This window comes from Hyla sarda, chromosome 3, assembly GCF_029499605.1.
Source record: "Hyla sarda isolate aHylSar1 chromosome 3, aHylSar1.hap1, whole genome shotgun sequence".
Lineage (NCBI taxonomy): Eukaryota > Metazoa > Chordata > Amphibia > Anura > Hylidae > Hyla > Hyla sarda.
Window position 1 is genome coordinate 403243225 of NC_079191.1, and position 10192 is coordinate 403253416.

Sequence of the window (10192 nt, forward strand, 5' to 3'; positions counted from 1 at the left end):
GAGATGTATCGAAGCGCTAAGAGCCCTATGCATAGCACTGGACAGTATTAGCAATCAATGGATTGCTATAATTAGCCCCCTATGGGGACTCTTAAAGTGTAAAAAAAAATATATGAAAAAAAATCCCCTCCCCCAATAAAGATTGTCACTTTTTCCCATTTTACCCCTGGAAAGTGTAAAGCAAAAATTAATTAATAAACATATTTGGTATCGCCACGTGTGTAAATGTCTGTATTATCAAAATATAATGTTAATGCTCCCATATGGTGAAAATAACGTAAAAATAAAAAAAATCCAAAATTGCTTCTTTTTTATCACATAATATTCCCCCAAAAATGTATTAAACGTTTCATATATGCATATGGGGCATCAAAAAAAAGTACAGATCATGGTGCAAAAAATGAGCCCTCATACCGCCGCTTATACAGAAATATGGAAAAGTTATAGGTCGTCAAAATAGAGGGATTTTAAACGCCCAAATTTGGTTAAAAGGTTTGAGATTTTTTTAAAGCGGTACAATAATAGACAAGTATGTAATCATGGGTATCATTTTAATCATATTGACCCGCAGAATAAAGAAAATATGTAATTTTTACCGTAAATTGTACAGTGGGAAAACGAAACCTTCCAAAATTAGCAAAATTGCGGTTTTCTTCTCAATTTCCCCACATAAAATGGTATTTTTTAAATTTCGCCATACATTTTTATGGTAAAGTGAGTGATGTCATTACAAAGGACAACTGTTCGCAAAAAACAAGCCCTCATACTAGTCTGTGGATGAAAATATAAAAGAGTTATGTTTTTTAGAAGGCGAAGAGGAAAAAACGAAAATGCAAAAATAAAATTGGCTGCGTCCTTAAGGTCAAAATGGGCTGTGTCCTTAAGGGGTTAAAGGGGTACTCCACCTCTAGACATTTTATCCTCAATCCAAAGGATAGGAGATAAGATGTCTGATCGCGGGAGTCCTGCCGCTGGGGACCCCCGCGATCTCGGCTGCGGCACCCCAGACATCCGGTGCACGTAGCGAACTTCGCTCCGTGCCAGATGACTGGCGATGCCACTCCTATAGACTTCCATTAAGGGGGGCATGGCTATGACGTCACGAGCCTCTGGAGCTGCACCCAAGGCTCTAAACAAACGCCAGGTGCAGCAGGGAGATCAGACATCTTATCCCCTCTCCTTTGAATAGGGGATGAGATCTCTAGGGGTGGAGTACCCCTTTAAAGTTTTATTGTGCATTTTAAGATAGCTACTCATTTTGAGACAGTATATGTGTACAAGGGTCTCGGATGATCTACCTCCCCACACTCGCCAAAAGTTTATTTGTTTTAGTCGCTTGCCACCAATTTATTCTTTAGCTTGATTTTATTTCTGATTCGCTGAGCAAGTGAGTGCGCAAGCACACCGGGTAATACTTCAATCAGTCTACTCACAGTGCGGCTGAACTACACATGTGCAGAACAGAATGCTCGGGAGTTCATGGGTAAGCAGCAATACATCACAGTGGGAGGGAAGAGGGGAGGAAATTTGGTTGGCTGGGAAGCATCATGAACATTGTAGCTCTCGGGATTTTTTAATAAAAGCAGCTTGGGAAAACTGGTAATACAAAATGTCCCCTGCATTGTTGTTTTTTCATCCAATGCCGTATCACTCTTTAGGCGCTGTCTATATCTTCTGTCTTGTATTAGGTTTTAGTCTTGGTTAATTAACCTTTTAAGCACCCAGAATATTTTGGTGATGCCGACCTGAAAATCATTTCAACTTCTACTGGTGCCATTACAGAAATTATTTTATTTTGGTGGGGAAAAGGGTAAAATAAAAATCGGACATACTGTTAATGCTGAGCATGGGTGTTCCTTTCTCTGTGTACACTCGTATGCCACAGTCAGCTTTGATCACTGCATACAAGTGGTTTAACAGCAGATCAAGAGATATCAGAGGTTTCTGCCATTAGACCGGGACATCGGCTGTGTAATACTCTGTTCTTGCCCGCCCCCTGTCAAGCCTTCCCATGAGGATCATTGTTCTCAGTTCAGCAAGATGTTACCTAGGGACATGGGGGAAGTTCATTTGACTGGTTAATAGTGAACAAGTTACTGGTAAAGACTTGCAAATTACTTCCAGATATCTCAAACTAATGTCCCATAAGCGCATAAACAGGATTGGGTGCACTAGAGGTAACAACATTTCTGTATCTATCAATTTTTCAGCGATAAAGACTGTGATGTTCTTAAGTACCTAGATACCAATATTTAACCAGAAAGTGAATTATACCCTTGGTTATTCAAACCTACGGGTTTCGTTTTCTGCCACATATTGCTTTGTGTAATCTTCTCCCCCAGCAGGTTTACAAGCGTGCTTTCCCTAATGGCCCTCCCATCTGCAGGAGCTGATTGACAGGCCCGTTCGGGAGGTAGAGTTGCCAGACTCCAATAAAGAAGGGTCTTGGGAAAATCTTAAGGTAATTATTGATGGGCAACAATCCACTAATCAGACAATTTGCAAAATGAATCCCATATTCCCTCACTATATTAGTTCTCTTTCTTGTTTGTGTTTATAGGGAACATTTACAACTCCAGTAACCTCCCGTCTCCCTGCAGCCCAATTAAACCTCTCAAAGGGTAATACATTAAAGGGAAGGAATATTGGAAGTGGCTTGTAATTAGTTTTGCTCTTGTTGTTGCCACATTCATTTGCCAGTTGAGTTTTATACTCGGATAATAAAAGCAGAAAGAAAAGTATAAAGGGTAATGGAGTGTTTTACTGTTACAAGGTAGAACATGAGCATGGTGTGTGCCGAGTATTCTGGTTCTTCCAAGGCCTTCAGAGCCTTTTATTCGCCGGTTAACAAGGTCCCAGCTTCCCCTGTTTGGCGACCGGAGCTGGGTTTTGTCGCACGACACTAATTGCTTTGACACAACACAACGTCATTGCCTAAAGCTCAGCACAGAGGGAAGGACTGGGTTTGCTTACAATCCAATCATAGGTAAAATTGTCATCATTCCTCTACATTTAAAGTTCTCATCTGATTCCTGCTACACAATAGCATTGCCCTAATATGCTAAGAATGTTATTTGTGCAAAGTTATTTATGCAGTAAATTAAATTTTCATTGATCGGAAAATAAAAGTAGTAGAGATTATAATTAGGGAATTCAGGATGTCATTCTTCATAGACAACACTGACATCACAATTTGTGCCTCCAAGATACTGATACATTGAGAGAACCTCAAAATCGGGTGCCGACAGATCCATGCTGGGATAAGAATGGGCCCTATTCAATCCATAGCTCCTACTCACTCCCATAGGAGCTTAGACTGCATTACCCCGGTGCCACCACTACAGAGTATAGAGCTGCCTGCTTTCAGCTCCACTTTCAGTGTAATGTGGGCACAAAACCGCTAGGGGCCTATCCATCAATAGTTATCTTTACTTGAAAACCCCTTTTAGTTATTGCAGCCAGATGAGAATAACTCCACCACAGAGAGCTTGAGTCTACGCACCCATGGAACAGGAAGCCTCTTCAACAAGATGAGGAGAAGGACGCAGGTGTCTTGGGGGGCAGAGAAGTATGGAGAAGGAGGACAGAGGTGCCCTGGGGGGCAGAGTTGTGTGTAGTGTAGCTCGCGAATATTCGCAATACGAATTTTATTCGCGAATATCGCATATTCGCGAATATAGCACTATATATTCGTAATTACTAATATTCGTTGTTTATTTTTTTCACAGTACACATCACAGTGATCATCTCTCTCTGCTTCCAGCTTGTGTGGTGTAAAGAAGGCTCTAATACTACGGTGTGAGACTGTTGTGCGAATTTTAGCATATGCGAAATTTTGTGTATGCTAATTTTCGCATATGCGAATTTCCGCTTATGTTAATTTTTGTATATGCAAATTTTTGCATATGTTAATTTTTGCATACATGAATTTTCGCATATGCGAAAATAAAAAGAGAATATTACGAATATGCGAATATATGACGAATATTCGTCCATATATTCGCGAATTCGAATATGGCCTATGCCGCTCAACACTAGTTGTGTGGTGGAGGAGGACAGAAGGGTCAGGGGGGCATAGAGCTGTGGAGTAGAAGGGAACAGAGTGGTCAGGGGAAATAGGGGTCTGGAGGAGGAAAGAGAGGTATGAAAGAGGACTTAAGGGTCTGGGGGGGCAGAGGTGTCTGGGGGCAAATAAATCTGGGGGGACTTAAGGGTCTGGAGGAGGAGGACAGATGTCTTGAGCACTTAGTGATCTTAAGGAGGAGGGGAAAGATGGATCTGGAGGAGGACTAAGGGGTTTGGGGGGGACTTAGGGGTCTGGGTGACAGAGCTGTCTGTAAGGAGGACAGTACAGGGGTGGAATTGCACCAAACTGAGAAGAAACACCGGGTATCAGTATTATATTCAGGCAAGATTATAATCAGAGGGCACAGTGTCTGGCAGGGTTGTAATGGTTATTGTCTTCATATGGAGAATGAGGATCTGCTGACAAAATGAGGAACCTTTGATTTCTGGGCATCAAACTCTGCAAAGGAAGATGTAGCGGAAATAAGTACAAGTACAAAGAAACGACAACAGAGAAGATGTCAGATGTCACCTGTGAGTCATATCAATGTGTATTCTGCTTGACTGTCCCATCAGAGCTGTAGTCACTTGGTAAGTTCTGTAGTGATGATGGGTGAAACATTATCCTAATCTGTGGCTCTCCAGCTGATTAACAAAACACTACCATCATGCCCGAAGCTCTCACTTCAAGTGAGGTGATTTTTGGGGGCCCCAGCAGTTGGAAAAATGGGCTGCAAAGTCTAAAATGATGGGCCTTTTTTTGTTCCCAGCCTGACAATTTTAGGAAAGCAAATCCTATTTTAGCAGGTGATCAATATGTCTTCAACCTAAGTACTGCTATACAAGTCGCCCAACTCAGTTACCAAGGCCTGGTACATCACAAGGGTTATGGGGGTTGCTTTAGTCACACTCTAATCTTTAAAGTGGTACTTCGCTGCTAGACGTCTTATCCCCCATCCAAATGATAGGGGATAAGATGTCAGCAAGGGTTTCCACGCGATCAGAGGCCCCCCTTCCATATATCCCCCCCACATACACACACACTCGATCTCTAAACAAACGCCAGGTTCCTGCGGCAGTGGTTGTGAAACCACGCCCCCCTCGTGACATCACGCCATGCCCCCTCTATTCATGTCTATACACATGAATTGAGGAAGTGTGGGGGTAGGGGTTTACTGTCTGCTGGTGTTCCCCATCCATTCTTTTTGTTTTTTGGGGTTTGTATGTTTTAAAGGGTGGGTCATTTTAATGGGAGGGCTATTTTTGTCTGGTCATTTTTGCTTAATAAAGATTATTACATCGTTATTGTTGTAGTGTCGATATAGTTCTGAACAAAATGTTCAGAACGCTGGAGCACCGAAATATCCCTTTTAGATATTAGAATAATCTCAGGTGCTCTTTAAAGGGATACTCCACTCCCCAGCATTCGGAACATTTATTTACGAACGCTGGGTGCGGGGGGGCATCCGAACGCCCCCATCGTGACTTGACGCCCCGCCTCCTCAATGCAAGTCTATGGGAGGGCCGTCACGCCCCCTCCCATAGGCTTGCATTGAAGGGGCAGGGTGTGACATCATGTGGGGGGCGGGATGTCACAAAGGGGGCGTGGTGCCCCCAATGCCCGCACCCAGCGTTCGGAACGAAATGTTCCCAACACTGGGAAGTGGAGTCCCCCTTTAAAGCGATTATCCAAGAAAAATCAATCATCTGGCTCCAGAAAGTTAAACAGATTTGCAAATGACTTCTATTAAAAATCTTAATCCTTTCAGTACTTGAGCTGCTGAAGTTGAGTTGTTCTTTTCTGTCTAAGTGCTCTCTGATGATACGTGTCTCGGGAACTGTCCATAGTAGAAGCAAATCCCCATAGCAAACCTCTTCTACTCTGTGCAGTTCCCGAGATGAGCAGAGCTGTCAGCAAAGAACACTATGGCCAGACAGAAAAGAACAACTCAACTTCAGCAGCTGATAATTATTGGAAGATTTTTTTATAGAAATAATGTACAAATCTGTTTAACTTTCTGTAGCCAGTTCATAAAAAATAAAAAAAAGTTTTTTCATGGAATACCCCTTTAACTTGTAAGACATTTCCTCATAGACATTCTTCTCTCTGACTTGACCCTAGTGGTGGCCGTATATTCATTACTCAGTACCTTGAAATACTTTCTGTAGATAGAACTTGGAGTCACGTCAATGTCTTGTTAATATATCTCCATTTAACCAGCTTCCTAGATATCCCATCCCAGTTATAAATACCAGTTATGACCAGTGTAGGACTAACTCACAAATGTATTCATTATTTTGCTATTAATATAGCACACATCCAATTGATAGAAGGTTATTACCGCTGACAGCCCTTAAGTGATCTAATGTAAATATTAAAATGAACCCTCCACCGCCGCACAGTGCCATGGGAATCCTGGACGTGAAAGAACAATTTTCTTGTGCCATCTTCCCTTCCCCCGTGGACCAGAGATGGCATATTACTTTCTTAATGTTTAACCCCTAATTCACGTAAGAGATCTTGCCTTGTAGTGGTTCATTGATGGAGTTCAGAAGAGATGCATAAATTAAGCCCATGCTTCCTGAGGCGAGAGGATTTGGAGGAGACGTCACCATTGGAAGTCTTGTGTGACATTCTCTAGAGATGTGGAGTTCTGGCTATACGCATATTTCTATTAGTATTGGTAATGTAAACAGGCGGCGGATGCCCCGAGCCAGGGAATAACTGATGAGAGGAAGATTCCATTGGGTGCAGATTTTATTAGCTGAATTCTTAATAAAACAAAAATAAATTAAAGGTAAAATACCATGACGGGCGGATAATGTGATAATTAGACCCGTTGCGGTGAGTGCACTTACCTAGATGGTGTAAAATGAGGAAACTTCCCGTATTAACATAAATAATCCCAGTCTCTGAGGCAGACACAAATAGAAAGCGCCACGTGACGACTGCTGTGTATCATCAACCGGAGCTCTATTGTATGGTTTTTAGGAAGGAATTCTTAGAAAACAAAAAGAAGATACTTCAGATGTCCACGACAAGGAAATAATTCTACCGCTGTACAAATCACTAGTCAGACCACACATAGATTACTGTGTACAGTACTGGTCAGACCACACATAGAATACTGTGTACAGTACTGGTCAGACCACACATAGAATACTGTGTACAGTACTGGTCAGACCACACATAGAATACTGTGTACAGTACTGGTCAGACCACACATAGAATACTGTGTACAGTACTGGTCAGACCACACATAGAATACTGTGTACAGTACTGGTCAGACCACACATAGAATACTGTGTACAGTACTGGTCAGACCACACATAGAATACTGTGTACAGTACTGGTCAGACCACACATAGAATACTGTGTACAGTACTGATCAGACCACACATAGACTACTGTGTACAGTACTGGTCAGACCACACATAGAATACTGTGTACAGTACTGGTCAGACCACACATAGAATACTGTGTACAGTACTGGTCAGACCACACATAGAATACTGTGTACAGTACTGGTCAGACCACACATAGAATACTGTGTACAGTACTGGTCAGACCACACATGGAATACTGTGTACAGTACTGGTCAGACCACACATGGAATACTGTGTACAGTACTGGTCAGACCACACATAGAATACTGTGTACAGTACTGGTCAGACCACACATAGAATACAGTACTGTGTACAGTACTGGTCAGACCACACATAGAATACTGTGTACAGTACTGGTCAGACCACACATAGAATACTGTGTACAGTACTGGTCAGACCACACATAGAATACTGTGTACAGTACTGGTCAGACCACACATAGAATACTGTGTACAGTACTGGTCAGACCACACATAGAATACTGTGTACAGTACTGGTCAGACCACACATAGAATACTGTGTACAGTACTGGTCAGACCACACATAGAATACTGTGTACAGTACTGGTCAGACCACACATAGAATACTGTGTACAGTACTGGGCACCAGTGTACAAGAAAGATATAGTGGAGCTGGAGAGGGTTCAAAGACGGGCAACCAGAGTAAGGCTGGGTTCACACCACGTTTTCTTTAATACGGTTCCCGTATACGGTTTGGAGGAGGGGGCGGGGCTTACTCGCGGCGCCCGCACTCAGCCGTATTTGGGAACCGTATTTAATGCAAGTCTATGAGCCGACCGGAGTGAACCGCAGCCTCCGGTCGGCTTTGTTTTCGGCCATATGCGGTTTCCCGACCGCAGGCAAAAACGTGGTCGACCACGTTTTTGCCTGCGGTCGGGAAACCGCATACGGCCGAAAACGAAGCCGACCGGAGGCTGCGGTTCACTCCGGTCGGCTCATAGACTTGCATTAAATACGGTTCCCCTATACGGCTGAGTGCGGGAGCCGCGATTAAGCCCCGCCCCCTCCTCCAAACCGTATACGGGAACCGTATTTAAGAAATCGTGGTGTGAACCCAGCCTAATACAGGGAATGGGAGGACTAGAGTACCCAGAAAGATTATCAGAATTAGGCTTATTTAGTTTAGAAAAAGAAGGCTTAAGGGAAACAGAATAACTATGTATAATTATATCAGGGGACCTACAGAGATCTCTCCCATGATCTATTTATACCCAGGACTGTATCTATAACAAGGGGGCATCCTCTACGTTTAGAGGAAAGAAGGTTTCTACACCAGCACAGATGGGGGTTCTTTACTGTAAGAGCAGTGAGACTGTGGAATTCTCTGCCAGAAAATCAGTTTGCTTAGAATTGCCCAGTTCTGACCATATAAACATAGAATGTGTCGGCAGATAAGAACCATTTGGCCCATCTAGTCTGCCCAATAATCTGAATCCTATCAATAGTCCCTGGCCCTACCTTACTTATATGAAGGATAGTCTTATACCTATCCATATCTTATATGAAGGATAGCCTTATACCTATCCCTATCTTATATAAAGGATAGCCTTATACTATTCCCTATCTTATATGAAGGATAGCCTTATACCTATCCCTATATTATATGAAGGATAGCCTTATACCTATCCCTATATTATATGAAGGATAGCCTTATACCTATCCCTATCTTATATGAATGCTTATCTCTATCTTATATGAAGGATAGCCTTATGCCTATCCCTATCTTATATGAAGGATAGCCTTATGCCTATCCCTATCTTATATGAAGGATAGCCTCATACCTATCTCTATCTTATATGAAGGATAGCCTTATGCCTATCCCTATCTTATATGAAGGATAGCCTTATGCCTATCCCTATCTTATATGAAGGATAGCCTCATACCTATCCCTATCTTATATGAAGGATAGCCTTATGCCTATCCCATGCATGCTTAAACTCCTTCACTGTATTTGCAGCGACCACTTCTGCAGGAAGACTATTCCATGCATCCACTACTCTCTCAGTAAAGTAATACTTCCTGATATTACTTTTTAACCTTTACCCCTCTAATATAAAATGATGTCCTCTTGTGGTAGTTTTTCTTATTTTACAGCTAACATGGTGGCCGGAGGTTTCTCCTTACCTTTGTGCAGCCTGATCACCGATCATCTTATGCAGGCTCCATAATGACAGATATCAGCCACTAATATATACATGTATATATATATAGGGTTCTGAAGAGGTTTAAAGGGGTACTCTGCCCCTAGACATCTTATCCCCTATCCAGATGATAGGGGATAAGATGTCTGATCACGGGGGTCCCAACGCTGGGGACCCCCACGATTTCCCTGCTTCACCCAGCGTTCGTTTAAAGCACCAGATGCAGTGCCGGATGCTTGTGACGTCACGGCTGCACCCATAGACTTGAATTGAGGGGGCGTGGCCGTGACGTCACGAGCCTCCGACACTGCACCCGATGCTCTAAATGAACGCCAGGTGCAGCAAGTGGGACCCCGGCGATCAGATATCTTATCCCCTCTCCTTTGGATAGGGGATAAGATGTCTAGGGCTGGAGTACCCCTTTAACCATTTTTGTTCTTCCAACACATCAACTTTAATAACTTAGGCCCAGATTGATCAAACTGTGTGAGAGAAAAAATGGAGAGATTTTCCCACAGCAACCAATCACAGCTCTGCTGTCGAGCTGAGGTAAAGTGAAAGCTGAGCTGTGATTGGTCG

The 10192-nt window shown here is 42.8% G+C and overlaps 1 long non-coding RNA gene across 2 annotated transcripts; it reads right to left on the reverse strand.

The window, feature by feature from the left end:
• Positions 1–1791: 1791 nt before the first annotated feature.
• LOC130360855 (uncharacterized) lies at positions 1792–9725 on the reverse strand. Of its 2 annotated transcripts, none has more exons than XR_008890835.1 (3): positions 9597–9725; positions 6925–7066; positions 1792–2047 (listed from the first exon to the last, which is right to left on the reverse strand). It is a non-coding gene; the product is annotated as an uncharacterized LOC130360855 (long non-coding RNA). The 2 variants fall into 2 exon arrangements; XR_008890834.1 differs by lacking the exon at positions 1792–2047 and adding an exon at positions 6597–6837.
• Positions 9726–10192: the final 467 nt, after the last annotated feature.